Source organism: Arachis stenosperma, chromosome 4, assembly GCF_014773155.1.
Source record: "Arachis stenosperma cultivar V10309 chromosome 4, arast.V10309.gnm1.PFL2, whole genome shotgun sequence".
Classification (NCBI taxonomy): domain Eukaryota; kingdom Viridiplantae; phylum Streptophyta; class Magnoliopsida; order Fabales; family Fabaceae; genus Arachis; species Arachis stenosperma.
Genome location: NC_080380.1, coordinates 146,910,532 through 146,919,922, shown reverse-complemented (window position 1 = coordinate 146,919,922; position 9,391 = coordinate 146,910,532). Strand labels below are relative to the sequence as shown.

At 38.3% G+C, this 9,391-nt stretch overlaps 1 non-coding gene across 1 annotated transcript; it reads right to left on the bottom strand.

The window, feature by feature from the left end:
* Positions 1 to 1,439: 1,439 nt before the first annotated feature.
* LOC130978851 (small nucleolar RNA R71) lies at positions 1,440 to 1,547 on the bottom strand. The gene has a single exon (XR_009086462.1). It is a non-coding gene; the product is annotated as a small nucleolar RNA R71 (small nucleolar RNA).
* Between the last annotated feature and the right edge of the window lie 7,844 nt (positions 1,548 to 9,391).

The following is a 9,391-nucleotide window of genomic DNA, read 5'->3' as shown; positions in this document are numbered from 1 at the left end:
AAGTCAATAATACAGAGAATTGAAGATTCAGAACATACAGCAGAGGGATTGCACAGAAAAAGCTGGGCGTTCAAAACGCCCAGTGAAGAAGGACAGACTGGCGTTTAAACGCCAGCCAGGGTACCTGGTTGGGCGTTTAACGCCCAAAAGGGTAGAGTTTTGGGCGTTAAACGCCAGAATGTGCACCATTCTGGGCGTTTAACGCCAGGATGGCACAAGGGGGAGGATTTTGTTTTCAAATCAATTTTTTTTCCAAGTTTTCAAAGTTTTTCAAAATCAAATCTTTTTCAAATCATATCTTTTCAATCAAATGTTTTTAAAAATCAATTTCCTTCCTTTTTCAAAGATACTTGCTATCAATTAATGATTTGATTCAACATTTCAAGTATGTTGCCTTTTCTGTTGAGAAAGGTTTAATGTTTGAATCATATCTTTTCTTGATAGCCAAGTTATTAATTTTTAAAAATCAAATCTTTTTAAAATTGTTTTCAAATCATATCTTCTCAATCACATATTTTTTAAAACCAATCATATCTTCTTAACCTCATCTTTTTCAAAATAGTTTTCAATCAAATCTCTTTGATTTATAATTTCAAAATCTTTTTCAAAAAAATCACTTGATTTCTTTTCCACTTTCATTTTCGAAAATCAATTAGTGTTTTTCAAAAATGTTTTCAAAAATCTTTACTTAATTTTCGAAAATCACTTCCCTTCTTCTCACATCCTTCTATTTATGGACTAACACTATCCCTTAATGCAAAATTCGAACTCCATCTTCTTTGATAAGTTCGAATTTTCTACTTCTTTCTTCTATTTTTCTTTTCCTCTGACACCTCAAGGAATCTCTATACTGTGACATAGAGGATTCCACATTTTCTTGTTCTCTTCTCTTTCATATGAGCAGGAGCAAAGACAAAGGCATTCTTGTTAAAGCTGACCCTGAACCTGAAAGGACCTTGAAGCGAAAGCTAAGAGAAGCTAAGGCACAACTCTCTGTTGAGGACCTGACCGAATTCTTCAAAGAAGAAGAACCTATGGCAGCCGAAAACAACAACAATGCCAACAATGCAAGGAAGGTGCTGGGTGACTTTACTGCACCTACTCCCGACTTCTATGGGAGAAGCATCTCTAGCCCTGCCATTGGAGCAAACAACTTTGAGCTTAAGCCTCAATTAGTTTCTCTAATGCAACAGAATTGCAAGTTTCATGGACTTCCATTGGAAGATCCTCATCAGTTTTTAGCTGAATTCTTGCAAATCTGTGACACTGCCAAGACTAATGGGGTAGACCCTGAGGTCTACAGACTTATGCTATTCCCTTTTGCTGTAAGAGACAGAGCTAGGACATGGTTGGACTCACAACCTAAAGAAAGCCTGGACTCATGGGAAAAGCTAGTCAATGCCTTCTTGGCAAAGTTCTTTCCACCTCAAAAATTGAGTAAGCTTAGAGTGGAAGTCCAAACCTTCAGACAGAAGGATGGAGAATCCCTCTATGAAGCTTGGGAAAGATACAAACAATTAATTAGAAAATGTCCTTCTGACATGCTTTCTGAATGGAGCATCATAGGTATTTTCTATGATGGTCTCTCTGAACTATCCAAGATGTCCTTGGATAGCTCTGCTGGAGGATCTCTTCATCTGAAGAAGACGCCTACAGAAGCTCAAGAGCTCATTGAAATGGTTGCAAATAACCAATTCATGTACACTTCTGAAAGGAATCCTGTGAACAATGGGACAAGTCAGAAGAAAGGAGTTCTTGAGATTGATGCTCTGAATGCCATATTGGCTCAGAACAAGATATTGACTCAACAAGTCAATTTGATTTCTCAAAGTCTGTCTGGAATGCAAAATGCACCAAGCAGTACTAAGGATGCTTCATCTGAGAAAGAAGCCTTTGATCCTGAGAACCCTTCAATGGAAGAGGTGAATTACCTAGGAGAACCCTATGGAAACACCTATAATTCTTCATGGAGAAATCATCCAAATTTCTCATGGAAGAATCAAGAGAGACCTCAACAAGGTTTCAATAACAATAATGGTGGAAGAAATAGGTTTAGCAATGGCAAGCCGTTTCCATCATCTTCTCAGCAACAGACAGAGAATTCTAAGCAGAACCCCTCTGACTTAGCAACTATGGTCTCTGATCTAATCAAAACCACTCAAAGTTTCATGACTGAAACAAGGTCCTCCATTAGGAATTTGGAGGCACAAGTGGGGCAGCTGAGCAAGAAAGTTACTGAACTCTCTCCTAGTACTCTTCCAAGCAATACAGAAGAAAATTCAAAAGGAGAGTGCAAGGTCATCAACATGGCCGAATTTGGAGAGGAAGGAGAGGAAGTGAACGCCACTGAGGAAGACCTCAGTGGGCGTGCACTGACCTCCATTGAGTTCCCCAATGAGGAACCATGGGAATCTGAGGCTCAAAATGAGACCATAGAGATTCCATTGGACTTACTTCTGCCTTTCATGAGCTCTGATGAGTATTCTTCCTCTGAAGAGGATGAGTATGTCACTGAAGAGCAAGTTGCTAAATATCTTGGAGCAATCATGAAGCTAAATGACAAGTTATTTGGAAATGAGACTTGGGAGAATGAACCTCCTTTGCTCAACAAAGAACTGGATGACTTGTCTAGGCAGAAATTACCTCAAAAGAGACAAGATCCTGGGAAGTTTTCCATACCTTGTACCATAGGCACCATGACCTTCAAGAAGGCTCTGTGTGACTTAGGGTCAAGTGTAAACCTCATGCCTCTCTCTGTAATGGAGAAGCTAGGGATCTTTGAGGTACAAGCTGCAAGAATCTCACTAGAGATGGCAGACAACTCAAGAAAACAAGCTTATGGACTTGTAGAGAATGTTTTGGTTAAGATTGAAGACCATTACATCCCTACTGATTTCATAGTCCTAGAGACTGGGAAGTGCATGGATGAATCTATCATCCTTGGCAGACCCTTCCTAGCCACAGCAAAGGCTGTGATTGATGTTGATAGAGGTGAACTGATCATTCAAGTGAATGAAGAATCCTTTGTGTTTAAGGCTCAAGGATATCCCTCTGTCACCATGGAGAGGAAGCATGAAGAGCTTCTCTCAACTCAGAGTCAAACAGAGCCCCCACAGTCAAACTTTAAGTTTGGTGTTGGGAGGTCCCAACATTGCTCTGAGTATCTTTGAGGCTCCATGAGAGCCCTCTGTCAAGCTACTGACATTAAAGAAGCGCTTGTTGGGAGGCAACCCAATGTTATATTTTATCTATTTTCTTTTGTTATTCTATTTTATTTTGTAGGTTGATGATCATAAGAAGACACAATATCAATTGAAAAAGTAAAAACAGAATGAAAAACAGGAAGAAAAATAGCACACCCTGGAGGAAGAACTCACTGGCGTTTAAACGCCAGTGAGGCTAGCAGTTGGGCGTTTAACGCCCAGTCTGGCACCATTCTGGGCGTTTAACGCCAGAAAGGGGCACCAGACTGGCGTTAAACGCCAGAAAAGGGCAAGAACCTGGCGTTAAACGCCAGGAATGGGCACCAGCCCGGCGTTTAACGCCAGAAATGGCTTAAAACGTGATTTTGAAAGCCATTTGGTGCAGGGATGACTTTTCCTTGACACCACAGGATCTGTGGACCCCACAGGATCTCCACCAACCCCACCACTCTCTCTTCTTCTTCACCCATTCATCAAACAACCTAATCACCACTTCTCCCCCTCTTTGGCCGAACACAAAAGCCATTCCCTTCTTCCTCATTTCTTCTTCTTCCACTCTCTTCTTTCTTCTTTTGCTCGAGGACGAGCAAACCTTTTAAGTTTGGTGTGGTAAAAGCGTTGCTTTTTCATTTTTCCATAACCATTTATGGTATCCAAGGCCGGAGAAACCTCTAGAAAGAGGAAAGAGAAGGCAAAAAGCTTCCACCTCCGAGTCATGGGAGATGGAGAGATTCATCTCAAGGGTGCATCAAGACCACTTCTATGAAGTTGTGGCCATGAAGAAGGGTCAACTTTGATCAAAGGTTGGACCAAGTCCTCATAGACATTTATGAAGAGGGCGTTCAATGAAAGAGAGATTCAAGAAGGAAGCCGGTTCAACTGAGAAGGCATGACCTCAAGCCCATCACTAAGAAGAGGATGGAGCACACAAGAGACCCCACTCATCATGAGATCCCTGAGATGCCTCAAGGGATGCACTTTCCCCCACAAAACTATTGGGAGCAACTAAACACCTCCCTAGGAGAACTGAGTTCCAACATGGGACAACTAAGGGTGGAGCACCAAGAACACTCCATCATCATTAGAGAAGATCAAAGAATCATGAGAGAGGAGCAACAAAGACAAGGAAGAGACATTGAGGAGCTCAAGAACTCCATAAGACCTTCAAGAGGAAGAACAAGCCGCCATCACTAAGGTGGACCCGTTCTTTAATCTCCTTGTTCTTTATTTTTCTGTTTTTCGAAAATTATGCTTTATGTTTATCCATGTTTGTGTCTTATGATCATTAGTGTCTTAGTGTCTATGCCTTAAAGTTATGAATGTCCTATAAATCTATCACCTTTCTTAAATGAAAACTGTTTTTATTACAAAAGAACAAGAAGTACAGGATTTCGAATTCATCTTTAAAACTAGCTTAATTAGTTTGATGTGGTGACAATACTTTTTGTTTTCTGAATGTATGCTTGAACAGTGCATATGTCTTTTGAATTTGTTGTTCATGAATGTTAAAATTGTTGGCTCTTGAAAGAATGATGAAAAAGGAGACATGTTACTGAGGATCTGAAAAATCATAAAAATAATTCTTGAAGCAAGAAAAAGCAGTGAATACAAAAAAAAAAGAAGGAGAAAAACGAAAAAAAAGGGGAGAAAGAAAAAGAAAAGAAAAAGAAAAGAAAAAGAAAGAAATAAAGTTGTGATCCAAGGCAAAAAGAGTGTGCTTAAGAACCCTGGACACCTCTAATTGGGGACTTTAGCAAAGCTGAGTCACAATCTGAAAAGGTTCACCCAATTATGTGTATGTGGCATGTATGTATCCGGTGGTAATACTGGAAGACAGAGTGCTTTGGGCCACGGCCAAGACTCAATAAGTAGCTGTGTTCAAGAATCATCATACTTAACTAGGAGAATCAATAACACTATCTGGATTCTGAGTTCCTAAAGAAGCCAATCATTCTGAATTTCAAAGGATAAAGTGAGATGCCAAAACTGTTCGGAGGCAAAAAGCTACTAGTCCCGCTCATCTAATTTGGAGCTAAGTTTCATTGATAATTTGGAGTCTATAGTATATTCTCTTCTTTTTATCTTATTTGATTTTCAGTTGCTTGAGGACAAGCAACAATTTAAGTTTGGTGTTGTGATGAGCGGATAATTTGTACCCTTTTTGGCATTGTTTTTAGTATGTTTTTAGTATGATCTAGTTAGTTTTTAGTATATTTTTATTAGTTTTTAGTTAAAATTTACTTTTCTGGACTTTACTATGAGTTTGTGTGTTTTTCTGTGATTTCAGGTATTTTCTGGCTGAAATTGAGGGACCTGAGCAAAAATCTGATCCAGAGACTGAAAAGGACTGCAGATGCTGTTGGATTCTGACCTCCCTGCACTCGAAGTGGATTTTCTGGAGCTACAGAAGCCCAATTGGCGCGCTCTCAACGGCGTTGGAAAGTAGACATCCTGGGCTTTCCAGCAATATATGATAGTCCAAACTTTGCCCAAGATTTGATAGCCCAAACCGGCGTTCAAAGTCACCCTCAGAAATTCCAGCGTTAAACGCCGGAACTGGCACCTAAATGGGAGTTAAACGCCCAAACTGGCATAAAAGCTGGCGTTTAACTCCAATAAGAGTCTCTACACGAAATTGCTTCATTGCTCAGCCCAAGCACACACCAAGTGGGCCCGGAAGTGGATTTTTATGTCATTTACTCATCTCTGTACACCTTAGGCTACTAGTTCTCTATATATAGGACCTTTTACTATTGTATTTTCATCTGGGTAGCTATCTTCGTGTTTTATGCTATCTTAGATCATTGGGAGGCTGGCCATTCGGCCATGCCTAGACCTTATGCTTATGTATTTTCAACGGTGGAGTTTCTACACACCATAGATTAAGGTGTGGAGCTCTGCTGTACCTCGAGTATTAATGCAATTACTATTGTTCTTCCATTCAATTCCGCTTGTTCCTGTTCTAAGATATCACTTGTTCTTTAACTTGATGAATGTGATGATCTGTGACACTCATCATCATTCTCACTTATGAACAAGGTGACTGACAACCACTTTTGTTCTACAAGCAATCAAGGCTTTAGTGAATATCTCTTGGATTCCTGATTGCACGATGCATGGTTGATCGCCTGACAACCGAGTGCTCGCCTGACAAACGAGCCAACCATTCCGTGAGATCAGAGTCTTCGTGGTATAGGCGAGAACAGATGGCGGCATTCAAGAGAATCCAGAAGGTCTAACCTTGTCTGTGGTATTCTGAGTAGGATTCAATGATTGAATGACTGTGACGTGCTCCAAACTCCTAGCAGGCGGGGCGTTAGTGACAGACGCAAAAGAATCGATGGATTCTATTCCGGCCTGACCGAGAACTGACAGCTGAATTCCGCGTGCTGTGACAGAGCATTTGCAAACGTTTTCACTGAGAGGATGGGAGGTAGCCATTGACAACGGTGAAACCCTACACAAGCTTGCCATGGAAAGGAGTAAGAAGGATTGGATGAAGGCAGTAGGAAAGCAGAGAGACGGAAGGGAAGGCATCTTCATACGCTTATCTGAAGTTCCTACCAATGAATTACATAAGTACCTCTATCTTTATCTTTATGCTTTATTCGTATATCACCATACCCATTTGAGTCTGCCTGACTAAGATTTACAAGGTGACCATAGCTTGCTTCATACCAACAATCTCCGTGGGATCGACCCTTACTCGCGTAAGGTTTATTACTTGGACGACCCAGTGCACTTGTTGGTTAGTTGTGCAAAGTTGTGTAGTGAATCACAATTTCGCGCACCAGTCCACTGTCCATGTCTCTGCTTCCAAACACTTTTTAAACAAGTGTTGTCCATGTCTCCGTGTCCTGCCCCCGAAAACAAACGCTACCTATGGTATCATCGTATCCATCCCAGCCACTCCAAATTTTAAAAATAAAAATAGCGATGATGTAATGTTGTTCAATAATTATTATTTTAAAAAATCTTTGTTAGTCAAAGTGGTTTGACTTTAAATGCTTTTCATTTACTTATGTCATGACACATGTGACTCGTAACAAAATGCCTAAAATGTTAAAACATATAGAATGTAAATTCAAAAACCTTGATTTAATATTCTCGTAGGCCATAAAACAAGGTAAAATAAATGAGAGAATAATAGTAACATTGGCATAGATAAATCAAAGAGGAGGGATCTTTAAATAAAATAAGGATAATAAATATAATCATATATAAATCAAATAGAATGGATCTTTGGCTAAAAAAAAGGATCTTTGAGTGAAATAATAAACATAAACATAATCATAAATCAAATAGAAAGGATCTTTGAGTAAAAGAAAGATTTTAGAATAAAACGAACATGATAAATAAAGTCATAAATTAAACAGAAAGAATGAAGGAAGAACAATCATAATCACACTTTTCTTTGTACTTTTTATTACTTTTTCTAGTAGCTTTTATGGAAGGTATTAAGTCAAACTGGCATAAAAAGTGGGAGTCTCCTTCCCTTAACGAAAGTTCTTATCCCAAACGTTTTGGTGATCACCTTCCCTTACTGAAGGATCATTATCTTAGTTCAATATACAATTAAGGTTATTTATACATACATAGGAAGGAAGTTATGTCAACAAAGAGATATTATTATATAAAATTGATGGGAGTCTACTTCCCTTACCGAACGTTCTTATCCCAAAAGTTTGCCAATCACCTTTTCTTATTGAAAGATCATCTCGATTCAATCACCTTCTCTTACCAAATGATCATTTCGATTATCTTATCGAAAGGATCATTTCGATTATCTTATCGAAGGATCATATCCTCAGTTCTTTAATGCACATAAGATGGTTATTATAATGCATAATATGTATGAAATAAAGAGACGTTATATCATGACATGCAATGCTAATAACATCTATATAAAAATAAAACATTTAAGATATGACATATAAAAAAATAGTATAAAATCCCTACCTCGAGTGAAGTTTCTGTAGGCTCCGTTTGTTTAGTGTATAGTATGAGACATGGACATAGAGACATGAACTATATAGACATTAACTATATAGACATAGACACAAAATACATGTATAAAAGTTTTATGTTTGGCAAAGAATATACATAAAACACATCAAACTTTAAAAAGTCAATAATACTCTCATCATCTATCTTTACCACCATCACCACTATCTATATTTTTTCAACAGCTACACTGATTCTTTTCTTCCATCTCTATTCATAAAAAAATATTCAGATAACAAAAATTCTAGTAATTTCAACAACAAATTTAATACATATCTTCCTAATTAAACAGCAAGTAATTAATTGACATGATATCCAATTTAAATCCCTTGTGTCAATTTTAAGTTGTTGAAGCGACTATAAACTAATGGAATATCAAATTAAAAAATTAATTGGAAGGTGAGATATTTCAACAGGATAAAAGCCAACGAAAAAAATTGTTCATAGCATTCAGACTATAACTTTTTTTCTAAAAATCGCACAGATTAATAATAAAAAATAAAGCAAAAATAAAACTTTATTTTAGGAAAAAAATCCAAAAAGAGGCAAATAGAAGAATGAACAGAGATGAAGATGGAGGCACGATGGGTCAATGATAGAGGCTCGTCTGCGATATGGCAGAGACACAAGTCGCAGATCTGGAGATTTGGAAGAAGGAAGAAGACAGAGACCCAATATAGAGAGTATGAGGAGAAAGTGAGGCAGTAGCAATGGCAGTGGTAGAGACACTTCAGTAAGAGGAGGTTAGTTGGCCATCAAAAAAGAAGAAACAGAAATTTAAATGGGGAGAAGAGATTTTGCTTGGTTGGCCATGAAAAAAGAAGAGACGGAAGTTGAAATGGAGAGGAGAAGGGAGGATAAAATTCTCAAATAATCAGTGTCTCAATATTAAGTTTGTGTCTCAACTTATTAGAGGTACACTGAATGCATGTAATTTGTGTCAATTTGTATACCAACGTGTCCTTTAAAATTGTGTGTCTCAACAATCAAACAGAGGATGTGTGTCAGCGTGTCTCTGTCTTGTGTAGACACACCCACTAACCAAACACTACCATATATATTCTGATGCAAATAGACGCGATTTGTTAGCAAAGAGAGACTTGTTCCATGGCTAGACTTTGTTTATATTGTTATGTAGGTATGAATCCTTGACTGGATAGAAAGAAAATCTTCATATTCTTTAA